The 16,091-nt window shown below is 44.9% G+C and overlaps 1 protein-coding gene across 2 annotated transcripts in view; it reads right to left on the bottom strand.

Annotated features, from left to right (window-relative positions):
- GATA4 (GATA binding protein 4) overlaps positions 1-15,795 on the bottom strand; it is an 82,106-nt gene extending 66,311 nt beyond the window's left edge. Inside the window, exon 1 of one of the 2 annotated variants that reach the window (XM_044225060.1) lies at positions 15,669-15,795. The gene's annotated coding sequence lies outside the window, so the exon portion shown is untranslated. The remainder of the gene's footprint in view (positions 1-15,668) is intronic. The other variant, XM_044225063.1, reaches the window with a different exon arrangement.
- Between the last annotated feature and the right edge of the window lie 296 nt (positions 15,796-16,091).

The following is a 16,091-nucleotide window of genomic DNA, read 5'->3' as shown; positions in this document are numbered from 1 at the left end:
CCGCGCCCTGCGAGGCGGGACTGGGCCGCCGCCACAGGTCTCAAAGGCGACACAATTTAGGAGGCGAGTAGTCAGTTTCATGGCAATGAAGCCGTGCGTGGGTGGAGAGAAGTCAGGACGCCGGCGAATATTCCAAGAGCTCACTAGACACTCATACAGTGATAGATAAGAAGATACGGTGGTAAATAAAAGTAAGTACATCTACACGTAAAGACGGTAATTTCCCACATGGCAACCCCCCCGTGTTTTGTACACTTATTTTCTAATTGAGCAAGTATTCTTTTACAATAGCAAAGACGGTTCCCTGGCTCTCCTTGTGATACGACCGAGCTTCGTTCATTCTCAGGCCAATGGCTTCATTTCTCCCAGTTCCTCCTTATTCCGTCTTGTTCTGCCTGCTTTTCTTCCCACTGCCCTTTCAGAAGAGAAGAAAGGCTGCCCGGCTCTTGGGTGGGCGCCTGACAGGCTGCAGAACACGGGCAGGTTGCCCTAGACCCTCGGCCTTCTAGTGAAAGCGCCCAAGGCCACCTTCTCTGTCTGGAAGATGAGGATCATGGACAGGCTACCTGCAAAGCACCTTCAGCTAATGGGAATTAAAGAAGTCAGTCAACACTGGAGACAACTTAACCTGAAGAGCTAAAGGGCACAAGTTGTTGTCTTCCCCACCTTGAGGCAGGACTAGCCTGACAGGTGAATGGCCCGAATTCTGGATTAGATGTGACCTAAGAACTGGAAAACTGGTAGTCTTTTCTCAGAGCAGAGGTTGATGTGGCCCAAGAAACTCGCTGGAGTATGCCCCTTAGGCCAGGGTCAAGCAAAGTCGAGGCAGCAGGTAGTGGAAGCTCATTGATCTGGGAGTCCTGAGGTTTGCGTTCAAATAGGGCAACTGCCACCTAGTGAGCAGCCAGACTGCAGGCAAATCACATAACTTGTCCAAGCTTTAATTTCCTATCTGTAAGATGAAGAGACTGAACCCCTTCCTACATCAACATTTGTAACATAAAGGGCTTCTGGAGTAGAGATCACCAAAACATTCCCTTCTGTGTCCCCCAAAGATTTGATACCAAGAGGCTCATTCCTGATCCTGCACAGGAGAAGGGTGAGTATGCCAGGCCTCTAAGGCTAAACCTAATCTTAGCCACAGATAATGAGCATGTTGAGCGAGGAACCCAAAATATGAGACCCGTCTGAGTGTGTATGATAAAAAGGCTTGGACTGCTGAGGAAAACTTCAATCCATTTACTAGGCAGACATTTATTGAGTAACAGCTAACACTGGGCTGTTACTATATGCCAGGCATGGTGCCAAGTCTGTTGCATGGATTGATTAGCTCTTTTATCCACACAATCACTCTATTTCCCCCATTTTATAGATGAAGAAACTGAGGCACAAAGCTATTAACTCATCCAGCTTGATAGGTAACAGAGCCAAGATTCAAAGGCAAGTAATTTGCCTTCAGAATTCAAACACCGTCAATATGAACAAGGCACTGGTACTGTGAGGGACACAGAAGGGAAAAAGCAAGGGCTTCCTCCTTATATATCCTTCTTAAAATTTTTTTCTGTGGGGTGCCTGGGTGGTTCAGTGGGTTGAGCCTCTGCCTTCAGCTCAGGTCATGATCTCAGGGTCCTGGGATCGAGCCCTGCATCAGGCTCTCTGCTGGGTGGGGAGCCTGCTTCCCCCCACCCCACCTGCCTCTCTGCCTACTTGTGATCTCTGTCAAATAAATAAATAAATAAAATCTTTTAAAAAAATTTTTTTTTCTAAATAGTTTAAACGTCTATTCCCAGAATCAATCCCTTTCTTCCTTCTGGTTTCACAACCTTTAACACACTGCATTTCAGTTTACTATTTCCACATGTTGGCCTGCCTCCACATCCCCCCTCCCCCAAATTTCACTCTTCTTGAGGACAGAAAGCCTATATTTGATATCTTTGTATTTTCCATAGTTCCTAACAGGTAGTTGATGTTTTAAGAGGTCTGTTGAGTTAAACTGGGAAAACTGTTGTTCCATAGTGTAAAATCCCTCTCCTTTAAGACTGAGGAAGAGCAACTGAGTGCAAACATTAAAAAAGCTCACGTGCAGGAGATGCCCAGGATACCTGTTGGTAGGGTGACTGTGGCTCCACGTGTGTACCTTTGGTTCACTTATTGGTCACAGGACAGCCTCTCTCTGGCACTAACATTGAGGTGGTGTGCTGGAGTTTCAGGGGACCTCAGGGATTCTGGTCCAAACCACTCATTCAATATATGAGGCAGTAAGGACTCAGAAAGGGCTACAGACTTATCCAAAGTCACACAGCTATTTCATGGCAGGGCTGGAAACAGGAGTTCTGAAACCCAGGTCGTGTGCCCTGTTCTTCCATTTCAACATGCTGCTGCAGGAATTGCTATCTGCCTTTTCCATAAATCTGAACCCCAAGGCCACATTTTCCTCATCCTGATACAATCACCTGGGTGAGAAGATTAGCGATAAGGCAGCCCTGAGCTCTGGGGTAGCACTGCTGGGCCTGCCCTTTGCAGGAAGGGGGAGTGAGTCTGGCCCAGCTGCAGTGGGGAGAGATGGGGGTATGAGGATGTGGTGAGGGTCTCAAGGAATCATAGACATTCAAACTCCAGTCATTCCAAGCCTCTTTTTGACTGAGGATAAATCAAGACAAAAGGGGCTCTCAATACATATTACATTTCCAAACTGAGTATCTTCCAAATACCCTGAGGACTTAGAAATATTCCAGGCTTCACAATAAAGAAAATAAAACAGCAATGTTGGAGGCCATGTAATGGGCAGGGTTCTGGACTTGATCCAACGATCAAGTTTTGAGTCTCATCATTTCACAGAGTGATCCTATGTTCCACTTTTTGCCTGCTATCCTGAGCAGTTATTAGTAGCATACATAATCAGTTTGTCACTTGAACTCTCTGAGCCTCAGTTCCCCATCTACAAAGTAAAGGGTTTTAAGTAAATATCTTTTGTTTTCTTTTCATTGGAAAATGCTTCAATTGTATGAATGTGGAGCTCAAAAGAACCCTTCTTGCTTCTTTTGTCTGGGCAGCTGAGAGCAAAGTCACCTATGGATTGGTGATTGCTGTTATTGACATTGAACTTTGGGCTTCAGGTTCACCATTGACAAACTGGGATTGACTAAAAATAGTAAAATAAACCAGCTTTTCTGAATAATTTGTGAGAATTCATTAGAGCTCACTTCCTGAAGGAACAAATCATGTTAATTTCATTCATTTTTGGCATATGTTACAAATATTATAATTGCTCTTGGCCCCTGTGAGTCCTTCTTCCATCTCCCTACCAGTTTGTTTATATTTAATATCCAGCTAAAGGGAAGAGACAGGATTTTCTTTTTTTTTTTTTTTTTTTTTTTGAGACAGGATTTTCTGATTTGGTTCTTAATTGGGGTAGTCAATTCACTGTCTCATATTTTGTTTTTTTTGTTTTGTTTTGTTTTGTTTTGTTTTTTTCCCTACCCATGTGGTTTCACAACCCCATTTTCATGATAAAGAAATGGTGTTGGGGACAAGATTGTGGCAAGGCCACCTCAGTGTGCTCCTTGTTGTGGCTACCCCAGCAGTCAGCAGTCTCCCCTTTCCTCCTTTTCCCATATAAACATTCCCTTTACACCCACTGACTCTTCCCTTCGAAATTCAACTGCGTGTGTGCTTGATTTTGTCACTTCATTAAGCTTAAGAAGTCCTTGATGGCTGGAAGAGTATATAGTAATTCTCCAGATCTCCCACAATGCCCTGCACATAGTAGGTACTCAGTACATGCGTAAAAGAAGGAATTAATGCTTGAGGAAATCTAGAGTCCGAATCTGGAGTTCTGTATAAGAAATTGCCTATTTGAGAAATGCAAAAATTTGCCTCAATTTCTTTCTTTTTTTTTTTTCACATTTCAGGCAGAGCCACATTGTAAACGTATGACTTTGTAAACCACTTTATTTTTTACTGTTTTGATCTCACGTGTGTGGGGGTTCTTAAAGTGCTATTTGCTTCACTTTATACCTTGCACCTTGGAGAGGCTGGATGATAAATGAGAGATGAATAATTCCTTATTGCTACTTATCTGCTAAATCTATAAACTAGTGTCAGCATTTACTCAGTTGGGTTTAAAGCTATGTCTGGTATACTTATTAACCTGCTTAAAATAAGCCATAAAAATGGGCTTGGTAGGCAGTTTTTTAAACTAATTTTTAAAAATCACATTGGTCATTTTCCACTAACTCATGGGATGACCTTTGGCAAATCACTTAACCTCCTTGGGGCTCACCTGCAGAATGAAGGCTGGGGAGGGGGGTGCAGCGGCAAGGGGGGACAGTGTGCTAGATCAGCTTTAAGAGACGTGCAGCTCTTTTATTCCTTGATTCCATGATTTTCAAATGAGGAAATTAAGGGATCCTGGGAACACCTATTAGAGCAATTACAAATCAGTTTATATGGACTATCCCATGAATCCTTGGCATATCCCTGGCGGGTGGGGGAGGCAGCGCTTGGTAGTTAGAGCAGGACATTTTCAGTTGCATTCTGTTACTTATTAGTGCTGTGACCTTTGGCAATGCAACACTTCTGAGTCTCAGTGACCTCATCTATAAAACGGACACAACACTCCAATAACACATGGATTACTTCAGAGAGCAATCAACTGTGAAGATAAGTGTGACCTGTGTGTGAAAGCACTTTGATAGATGTTATTCACTCTCCCCAAATTTACATATGAGAGAACCATTTGAGGTACCGTTTGGTCTGTAGCAGGGTCAAGGGAAAAATTGTTTGACTTCTTTTATTCTACTTTGATTACATATTGAAATTACTTAAAAATCATATGGAGATTATGTAATCTTTATATAAAAAAATATAGAAAGGTTGAGTCTTCAAGAAAAACTGGTGTCTGATGGGAAATTTCTGGGATAGTCATAGTGGTAAGAAAATCAGTCAATATCTTACTGGCCTAGAGATTTAGGAACTCCCAGCTAGTAGAAAATAAAGCATTTTCCAAAGGTTTTGAAAATATGTGCCCTTCCCAACTCTGGTTCTCCTCACATCTCCTATCCATTGGTCTGGGATGCACCCTGGCCATGTCAAGAGTACATAAGTTCTGCCCAAGGATTTGGGTTTGATTTCCTTCAGAGACAAGTGTGGAGAAGACAGTAACTGTGGAAGATTTTTGTCATAGAGAATTCAGTCAGCAAAAGTGCCTGGAACATCCCCCCTCTGAGAATTATTCTTCAAGACAGAACTACCACCATGTCTGTAATGTGCAGGGGCTAGCAAATGTGACATGAAGATAAATATGGTGACTGACTGGGTTCTGCTGCCTTGTAGAGGAGAAGGGAAGAGATGAATAGTCTATGAAAGTGTAAGTCTACAAAAACTGATTTTGGTGGTTCCACCAAAATTCTATTCATATTCCCTTACCACCAACCAGCCAACTAAACCTACACACAAAGGCTGACATCGGTGTTAAAAAAAAGTGTGGAGAAAGAGAATAGGAGTGGTATTTCAAGTCTATATTTCCTGCTGTACTCAGACTACAATTTTTATTTGCTAAATGTTTATTGGCTAACTAACAACAATGAAACAGACCTCTAGTTTGATGTTACGTTTATCTTCTGTTGACTAAATGTGTTACATTCAATTAAAAATCTCAGTAAAAGATCTTTTGAAGTTTTTTATAATTATTATTTTTAAGGAAACTCTATATACCCAGCATGGGGCTCAAACTTACTACCCCAAGATCTAGAGTTCCATGCTCCATCCACCGAGCTTCCCAGACATCCAGAAGATTCCTTAAGTTTAAATTTATTTTGTTACCATTCTTCCCCCAACTCCATTTCACACTCTGCTTATAAAGTGGGAGGAAAGCAGCCTTCATCTTTATAAACTGCTACTCCTTTACCTACAAATTAAAGCTATTTCAGTTCAATAGAGGCACCTGACATTCATTAAAACTTGTCTTGTAACTCATTTGGTCTTCAGTCTCATCCTTAGCGGCTAACTTTTCTTCCACAAAGGTCTTCTTTTTGAATACCCTCTCCAGCTTTTGGGCCACCCCTAAAGGTCTGACTTCCCTCCCCTGTTCAAACTCTCCTCCCTTTCTTCCAGAATAATCAGCTTTTATTTGCAGCTGGACCAGCACCTGGCCTTACATTCCAGCACATCCTTCTGCCAGCAAAGGGAGTTTTGAGAAGACAAAAAGTTACAAGAACTTAGACTATGTTTTCAATTTCAGAAACACTCAAGGTTACAAGTGAAATTCTGAGACAATCTGGATGGCTGTGAAAACATTTTCTAAAGGGGGAGGGGAGATCTCTTTGTGGAAAAATCACTCCTACCAATTGTAAATGTCTTCAGCCAGGAATCAAGTGTGGAGAACTATTCTTGGAGTTTGAGTCCATTGAGTTTTAGGAAAGTGAACCCTGAATTTTCTAAAATAGATAAACTTATGTTGTAAGCACAATAGTCATGAAATCTTAGGAAGAGACATATGTTGAATTTGATCAATCCTCCCCACCCCTCTCAAAACATTTCTTTATCTAATTTCAAAGAAACAGGAACTCATTGTAGTTTATTTGGAAAATACAGGAAAGCATATTAAGAACAAGAAAAACTATCCCTCACCACTCACCCACTGACAATAGTGTTTTCCCTTCCCCACGCCTCTCCACCAGTTTCACACTGCATAGTGTTTTTGCAATCTTCTTTTTATTTATTTTTATTTTTTTAAAGATTCTATTTATTTATTTGACAGAGAGAGATCACAAGTACATGGAGAGGCAGGCAGAGAGAGAGAGAGAGAGGAGGAAGCAGGCTCCCTTCTGAGCAGAGAGCCCAATGCGGGACTCGATCCCAGGACCCTGAGATCATGACCTGAGCCGAAGGCAGCGGCTTAACCCACTGAGCCACCTAGGCGCCCTTTTATTTTTTTTAAATATGAAACATTTCTATATCGTTAACTATTTTTTATAGATTTTGTTTACTTATTTATTTGAGAGAGAGAGATTGAGAGAGATTGTGCTCAGGAATACAGGGGGAGAGGCACAAGCAGATTGGGCGCTGAACATGGAGCCCACTGCCATGAAGGACTCAATCTCACAACCCTGACATCATGACCTGAGCTGAAACTGAGAGCCCAAGGCTGGCTCAACTGACTGAGGCACCCAAGTGCCCCTTTATGTCATTAAGTATTTTAAGGAAACAGTGTGATGGCTAACTATGGGTTTTGCCTTATGTAAACAAGCTCTTACTGTTTAGAGCTCATGTTATTTTCTGCTTTTTGCTATAATAAAGAAGTTTGAGGTATACTTGTCAAACTGATATAAATTTTGGTAAGTAGAGCACCTTATAAGCCTCTGATTATTTCCTTGGGGTAAATTTCTATTACTGGAAAAGTGGGTCAAAGAATATGAACACTTATTAGGTTTTGGATCCATACTGCAAACTTGCCTTCTAGAAATGTTGCTTCCAAAATTTCCAGTACCACCAGCAGCACTCAATTTTGGGTAAGATAACTTAAAAATATACTTATCAATTTGTCAGGCAAATTTCCATCCTTTACCAGACAAATTTAATTTCTGAAGGGCTTTGAGACTATGTGTAAGAAACAAAACAAACAAAACCACATGAAACCAAGGGGGATAGTGGTGTCTAGCTGAATGAATCTCACTATAAAGATTATTTCAGGTACCAGGGAGAGGTCCTTCCTGTCCTGTGAAGTTTTTTGTTGTTGTTGTTTTTTTAAGACTTTATTTATTTATTTGAGAGAGAGAGAGAGAGAGACTAAGAGAGCAAGAGCATGCCTGAGTGAAGGAAGGGAAGAGGGAGAGGAAGAAGCAGACTCTCTGCTGAGCAGAGGGTCTGATCAAGGGCTTGGTCCCAGGACAGACTGGGCTGAAGGCAGATGTTAAAGGACTGAGCCACCCACGTGCCCTGTACTGCAAAGTTTATGAGGAATTCATAAATGAAAAAGAAATGTTAAGAAATTTACTGAAGATAACACAGCCAGTAAGTAGTACAGATGGGATTCAAATCATATTACTGTAACACTGGAGTCCAAACTTTTACCTCTGACCCAGGGACAATTTGCATTTAGTGTTTCATCAGATCTAAAGTTTCCAGAACATTCTTTGTCATGAGCGTATTGTCCAGAAATTGCCTTTTATAGCCTTTATGTTTTTAACCAGCAAATGAGAATAATCTCGGTTTATCTACAAAGGGAAAGTTTATCTTTGAAGAAGGTGGCTCTCAACTTTGAAAAGAACATTCATACATCTTATTTCTTGCATATGCCAGAAATAGAAGAGAAATAACTCTCTTGATGTCACCCAGTTTGCAGGTGGTTGCATCGGGACCAGAAACAGACTCTGGTGATTCTTTGGCTACTGCCTATAGTGTTTTCCATGCTAACAGATATCCTCTGTTGGACAAATGAGGATTAACTAAGGCCCATAGAGCCTTAAAGTTTCAGGTGGATGGTGTCCAGAACCTGGGATCTCCCTTCCCAAGAGAAGTCTGAAGGGGAAGTGGCACAGCTGGATTCTTGGGGTATTGTGGGTTGCAGCAGCTTGAGAGACTTAGCACTGTGAGCTTAGGTGTGGGCAGGCAGTGATGGTCTTCTCTCAGGAAAAGACCTGCCAGTCCAGTGAGTCACTTTCAAGTGGAAAACCCAGGCAGGAGTGATTATTACTGAGCCAGTTGAGGGTAGAGACTGTTGCTGGCCTTCTGGGGAGGGGATTCCTGCATTGAATGGAAGGCTGAAGCAGATAACCTCTGGGGCCCTTCTAGCTCCCGACGTCTCTGATTTGTATGTGTTGGAGTAAAGAAGTGAGCAGTCACGGGACTGGAATAGTTGATTTAGGGTCCCACCCCAGTCGCCAGTGGAGTTCTCATCTTGGGCAAATAATTTAACCTGTCAGTACAAGGCACAATGCCTGGCGCAGAGGAAAGCTCTGTAAATGTTTGCTGAATGAATGAACGAAAGAATGGTGGATGGATTTAAGTCTCTCAAGTCCCGAGGAATACTGGTGAATATTGGATTCTTCCAGTGCCCTTTGATTGGCGCGGAGTTTGAAAGAGACAATATAAAATATATTGAACTTCTTAAAAGGAAACGCGATCCCCTGAACCCAAAGGGATTCTAATTCATCTTTATACTGACAATGGGTAGAATTTTATTTACCAGTGTCAAGAAGCATGCCATGCAGTGGTCAGTTTTGGGTCCACACAAAATTCTCTACTTCATTAATCCTTTCTGTCGCCAAATGGGGCAATTCAAAGCCTCCTAGAACAGGGTGGGGCAGCCAGACCGCATCCCTGCCTCTACCCCGGCCCGATAAATGCCGAGGTCTAATGGATTGTTCAAGCCGCTGTCCAGATTAGATAGCGAGCCCCTTCGTTATCGTGGCTGGAGCAAACCCCGGCGGCCACTACGTTGAGAGCTTTCTAAGGCAGCCCTGAGAAGCCTGGGGGAATCCAGAGGCCAAAGGAGAGCAGAGAGCTGCTGACAAATCCTGGGGCCGCAAGGCTGTTTCCACATAGAGCCTCTTCTCAGAACTTGCCCAGGACCCTCGATCCTGTACCCACTTCCATAGCATTTAAGGAAGCAGATATCTGATGTGGTCAGTAGTTACTATCTGAATTCTACGGAGTACTAAGACAGTAACTCCTGAATTCTGCTTGTCAACTTTCTAGAAGCTAGGAACACTTGGAAGACATCCCCCCTGCCTTGATATCAGAGAGGCACATTTACACAGCGACTACTACATCGGGAGGGCTGTATCTCTCCTAAATTTTTTGTTGTTTTTAAGTTACCCCAGAGGAAGCATAGCTGCTTTTCTGATCTCCCTTCCTAATTCTCTGTGCTCAAGTTTTACCTGTTAATGACTCCGTTTCTTAAGGAAAAGTTTCTTAAGAGTTTTAAGTGTCTTAAAGAAACCTTAAGTTTTTTTTTCTTATGAGTTATTTTTTTCTGTCTCCAGTTATTATCTAAAAGTAAAAAAAAGATCTATTTATTAACACTTATAAAAATAAAATTTCATGTATGCTCTAACAACAAGTTCTACATAAAACAATGACAAATGCGCAAAATCATTATTTATCTACAAGGATATACTAATTGTTCTATCGTTATTATGATAGAATTACTGTGATATAACAGAAAGCAAATAAAATCTTAGCTGGTGAACAAGGGAAAGTTATCTATTTATACCATATCAATTTCCTGTTAAATCTTGCAGTTAGTGAAAAGCCATAATAAATGGTGTGGCAGGACAAATCATCTGGCTCAGTATGTAATGTTTCTACATTAAAAGAAAAAAACCTGCATCGTGGTTTTTTTTTTTTTTTTTTTTTTTTTTTTAGTGAATCAGTGGTGTTAGACATCCACCTAGTCATAGGAAAATGATTTTATAGTGTGCTATTTATTTAGAGGTGGAAATTTAAGAAATTTCTTAAGGGCAAACACACAGCTACTGTTTAGTTCAATATCCAGAAATTAAAATAACTCGCCAACAGGACGGCTTCTCATTCACCCAACAAGACATCTATATCCAGTAAGTTCTACATGGAAGCAGCACATCCAAATTAATAAAAACGAATTTACAATGAGGAGTAATGATCTAGAATTAGGATGAGAAAAGAACAAACGAGACACTGGAAATTTTAAAGGTGGAACGTGTGTCCGGGATCATCCCGCAGTCGCTAAAATCAGCAGGGTCTGCAGCCGACAAGGACCGGGCGAAACTGAAAGGCACTCAGGTAGAAAGAAAGAAAGAAAGAAAGAAGGAAAGAAAGGAAGGAAGGAAGGAAGGAAGGAAGGAAGGAAGGAAGGAAGGGCGGGCAAATTTAATAGATAAAGAACTAAGTAAAGGGGAAGGATTTTGATTAAGCTAGGAAAGGAAACGCAGGAATTGAATTAGAGGGAGAAGAACGAGAATCATAGAGGGAGGCGGGGGTGGGTGAGGATGAACGAAGAAGGAAAGGAGAAAACAAGGAAAGTTAAGACAATACTAAACGAATAAAGAAAATCCCTAAGACCCGTGCGTAGGCTGGATGAGAGAGAACAACACAACACAGTATCTAAAGAAAAAGCCGCAGCCATTCCAAACTCCGCGCTGCCGAACACGGCGCCTAGACACCCGGTCCCCCGCGCGGGCATCTGCTCCAGGGATGGCCGCGACTGCCCCTGCCCCTGGGCTTAGCGAACTGTGTGGTTTGGGAAGGGTCTGCGGACAGTCTTTCCTAAGACCGGGAGGACGGGTGCTGGAGAACTGTCGAGTTTGCGGCCGGGAAATGATAAAAAAGACGGTGTCCTTCGCCAGAACTCCAGCTTGCCCGGGCCTGGGAATGCAGTGGCTTCTGCACAAGCCGCAGGTCCCGAAGCCTCTAGAATCGCTACTTCCGGCCTCCGCGCCGGCCGGGGACGGACCGAAAATATTAAGGCTCTTTGAACCGGGCTGAGGGAGACTCTCTGAACCCTGTCTGTAGCCACTAAGCCCTCTTGCTCGGGGTGCCATCTATGCCCCTTAGTAATCCTCCGAGAAAGGACTGAACCAGTGCCTTACGGACTGGAGTCGGATTCGCTGCGACCCTCGACTAGGGTGGGAAGGAGCTGTCTTTCTGCACAGGGATGTTGAAATGTAGAGCAGCCTAAGTCGTGGGGTGTGTGTGTGTGTGTGTGTGTGTGTGTATGTGCGCGTGTGCGTGCGCGCGCGTGTGTAAGGAATTCCCGTTTAGATGAAACTCCTGTTGTAATTCTTGGCCTCTTCTGGAACCTTACGTGGGCGGTAGCGCCTGGAAAGACAGCAGAGGGACGCGGCTTCGCTCCCTCCTTGCTGCCCTGACCGAATGGGGGCAACAACGTTGGGGCGAGCGGGTCCAGGGTCGCGCCAGCCCCCCGCACTTGGAAAGGCGCGTGTAGGCGGCGGGTGGATGCTCTGTCCCCCTTCTCCGCAGCTCCCGGGACCCTCTCCGCGTTGAGCATCCCCTGGGCTCTGAGCTCCGCCAAAGGGCTCCCGCGGAAAGGGCGATCCCGGACGCGTTTTGAGCAGTACCAGGGCCAGGCCCGAGGTCACAAGACTGATCTAGACCTGGACTCTGCAGTCTGCGGCCTGGGCTTTCTCAGCCATTAGCCCTGCTCGGGGACGTTGGATCCCGCTTGGATCCTGGGGCTGGAGACGAGACCCTGGAGACAGCTGGAGCGATCCCCGTCCGAGGTGACCTGACCTATGCGGCGCCATAATGGTTGAAGGCATTCAAACCAATGTAACCTCGGCCTCGCCAGGAATAGAAATGATAAGAGGAAGTTCCGCTGCTAAGTGGCAAAGAACTCAAACGGTCTAGTGTTTATTTGCAAAAATCCGCTGGTTCGAGAAGGTAGTGTCGCTCGCTCATGGTTTCCTCTGAGCCTCCTGTTGTTACAAGAGCCCTCTCCACCACCACCGCCTCTTTCTCCCTCTGGTCACTCGGGCTTTGTACAGAAGGCTCAGCCGGAGGGACCAGAGGGGACACCCGACGGGACAGTAGCGTTCTTTGGGGCTTCCATCCCAGGCTGCCTACTTCTCATTGGGGCTTGCCCTTGGCAAGGTCGTCTCTGATGAGGAGTCCTTGATTTGAGGCCCTTTGCGGGACACCCCAGCAATGTAACTTTGGGCAGAGTAACTTCTCCCGTCAAACGAGGTGTGGGAGAAACACCATCTCGATGTGAAACGAATTTGTAAACTTTGAAGAACCATCCAAAAGGGCTTAAAACTGATCACTAATTAATACGGCCATCGCCTTTCTTTCTTTCTTTTTTTTTTTTTTTTTTTTTTGGCTTTAGGGGCAATTCTCCGCCTCTTTGAGGGGTCCCTGAAGCTTTATTGAGTGTTCACCTTATTTAGGAGTGTCCATTACCCACTCCCCGCTCTTCTGTCCCTTAAAAAAAGTTATTTTTCATTTCCTTCTCCAAACTCTCCACGCGGTTAGGACTGGTCGTCCCAGACCCGGCCCATTAAGGCCTGCTCGGGACACTTTCAAGGTCGTCATTCCCTCTGGGCCGCGCCGCGAGGACCCCACCCAGTCCGCTGGACCGCGTCCCTCTCCCCAGCTCCGGCTGCCTCCCATACTGTGGCCCAGGGCTCCTGCCTTGCGCGCCCGATGCTGGCGCCCAGACTTGGAACTCAGCAGTCCGGGGTTGCTTTTCATTCCGCCGGCAGCCTTAAGAGGGCTGTTCCCTTTCCTACCCTCCGCCAGAGCCTGACGCCGCCGGGTTTATTGACCTTAGATCGGCTGCGGGGCTTATCAACCTCGGCCGAGCGTCCCGCGGCGCACTACCCACCACCACCCTCCACCCCCCACCCCCCAGAGGCACGGTGGGATACCTTCTTAAGTTTTTCTAGAAACCTGTCCTTGCCGCCCCATACCGACTCCGTTCCCAGAACCCACAGAAAAATCGCCCGATATTGTGATCCTGAAGAGAACAGAGGCAGAGCTTTGAGGGCCACGGACATTTTCCCGTGTCGCCCTTTTATCTAGATAAGGCAGGTGAAAGTGCCTGCCTCCCTCCCTCCCTCCCAATTATTCGGATAATTGTCTCGAATCTCCACTTGGTGCTGTGTTTAGACAGTTGGAGATTGATCGTTTGAATTTCTTCAGTATCTGTCCTACCTCAGCCCTCAACACCCTCTTCTCTACTGTTCCCAGCCCTAAAACATCTCTGGGCTTAGACATACAGACTGTAAGTTTACGTCTTATAAATCGCTTGGCAAATATAACTAGGCATTAGAAAGTCATTTGAAATGGATATTTTATTGGGCTTGAAAAATAGAACAAGGATAAAGAGCAATGTACTACCATTTCCTCAATACCAACCCCACAAAACTCTTACCTCCCCCCTGCATTGAACGGGCCAATGCAAAATCACTTTCACAGACAAATTCTTTAGAAGACAGAGGAAATGTCTATGTCACTAAAAATGACCTGCAATGAATTCTGTAAAAAATTCATAAACTGGGATTTAAAAATATCCATTTACTACAGGCCGATTTATCAAAATAAGACTAATAGAAACAAAACAATTATCACTACTACTAATAAACAAACCTAACCGATTTTGTGATGATAGAGTGTGAGATTCTAGCAGCCTTTCACAGTAAGGTTTTCCCTTATTTTCAGATCAGCACTTCCTTAATCTTGCACAGCTAAAGACCTTTCAATTTCCTTTAATTTTGGCGAATATGCAGAAGAGTGAGAATGTCTGTACCCGGGTGGGGGGGTGGGGAAGAAAAGAGGGGGAGAGGGAAGGGAACAGGAGCTAGGTAGGTGGAAGATAAATAAAGCAGATGAGTGTAAATTTTGAAACCGCTTTTTAATTCATCCTGCTGGAAGCAAGGCTTCGGGAGAGGGAAACATGAAGGAACAATTTTCCATTCTCTGCTAGTATTTGTAGTCAGTGCACAGGCACCAAGAAACTTTGCACTAAATCCTATCCAATTCCAAAATAGCATTGCTTAGTCCTATAGAGTTAAAATATGCCATAGTCTGTTTTCAACCTTTGGGCAAGGGGAGGACTATCAGACAAGCAGTTGATTTTGAACTCTGCCAGAGCCTTAGCTGTCAGGTAATGCTTCACTGTGACTCCCAGTCTTCTCCTTCTCCACTTGTGTCTTCTCAAAGCTGCTCCTCTTGTCTTTACCCTCATCTGTCCTTTTCTTTTGGACTCAGCCCTTTCCTCTGCTACAGATAGAATTCAAAGCTCCTTTGCCCCAGTTCTGGATTTAGAGGAAGCAGAGGTAATTTTGACTTGGGAGCAAAAGCATATGCAGCCAAGCTCTTCAAAGCATGATGTGGGCTTTGTACAATCATTGCGGTTCACTTGCAAAACCCACCACTGCTCCTCCTCCCCATTACATACCTGGCTCCAGGATAAATGAAAAATTAAACCCTACACCTATCCTGGCTGACCCTTGGCCTGTGAAGAGGCAAAGCAAAGTGTCAGCTTCTGAGGCCTATTCACGATCTAGCCAATGAAGCCAACAGGAAACACTGGTGAGACTTTCTGCCCTGAAAGCATACCGGACAGGTCTGACATGGTTCAGGAAGGTTTTCCTTAGTTTTCTCAGGGGTTCTCAAGACCGAGCATCAGCAGCACAGCCCCCTGGGTGAGGGAGAAGCCTAGTGATCTGGGTGTGTAGGGGAAAGCAAAGGCAAGAGCCCCCCCACCCCAGCACCTGGTCAAATGCGTTTAATTGTTTGTGTGGTATGTATTTGTTTACTTTTTCTTAGGAGATGGACCATTCCCATCGATTTCTAATTGTTGGAGTGGGAGGCTGAACCCGGAAATGGAGAAACTAAAATGCTACCAGGTTGTGAGAAAGAGAAAGAGAAAAAGTGGGAAAGGAAGCCTTGCCTCCGCGGCCTGGCCCGCCAATATTCTCCTCCTTTCTTCCTGTCCTCGAAAGTCTGAGGGCTTCTTGCTCATCCTCAGGCACGCACTGGTAGGTCCTTTCTCTCCCCCTTTCCTCCACCTCCCCTATCCCCACAGTCTCCAACTCGGTGCTCCCACCAACCATCTATTCCTTCCGCCCAGCGGCTCTCGGCCCTCCTGGTGGCCTCCTGGTAGCCTGCATCTCCCTCTCTCCCCCGACGGAGGGTCCCCCCAGGAAGGCCCGGAAAGGACTTACCCACGGTGGGAGAGGCTCCCCGCCGCCGAGTGCAAGGCAGACTCTCAGGAACGGTCTCCCTCCCTCAGTCTCAGGGATTCCAGGCTGCTCTCTGCCCGGTGGGAGGGAGGCGTTGTGAGCTGCGTCTCCCAGCTCCCTCGGAGCTCCCAGCTTTCCCCTCGGAATTAGATAACAGGAAAAATAGATAAGAGAAGTGGTTCATTAATTCAGCAAGCATTTTTTTTGGGGGGGGAGGGGTGGTTTGTATACAAGTGGAAGGAAACCCTGTTAGGGAACATGTTCCTAGTAGGACATTTTTTAAAAAGTCAATGTTCACAAGGTTCCAGAGATGCTTCCGGAAGGTCACTCAGAAGGACTGAGCGGGGCAGGAAACAAACTTAAGGAATCACCATTTCTGGGGAAAAGTGCTGGCTTCACAGCAGG

This window comes from Neovison vison, chromosome 11, assembly GCF_020171115.1.
Source record: "Neovison vison isolate M4711 chromosome 11, ASM_NN_V1, whole genome shotgun sequence".
In the NCBI taxonomy this organism is placed as follows: Eukaryota; Metazoa; Chordata; class Mammalia; order Carnivora; family Mustelidae; genus Neogale; species Neogale vison.
The sequence above is the reverse complement of the archived record's forward strand: the minus strand, read 5'-3'. Positions and strand labels throughout refer to the sequence as shown.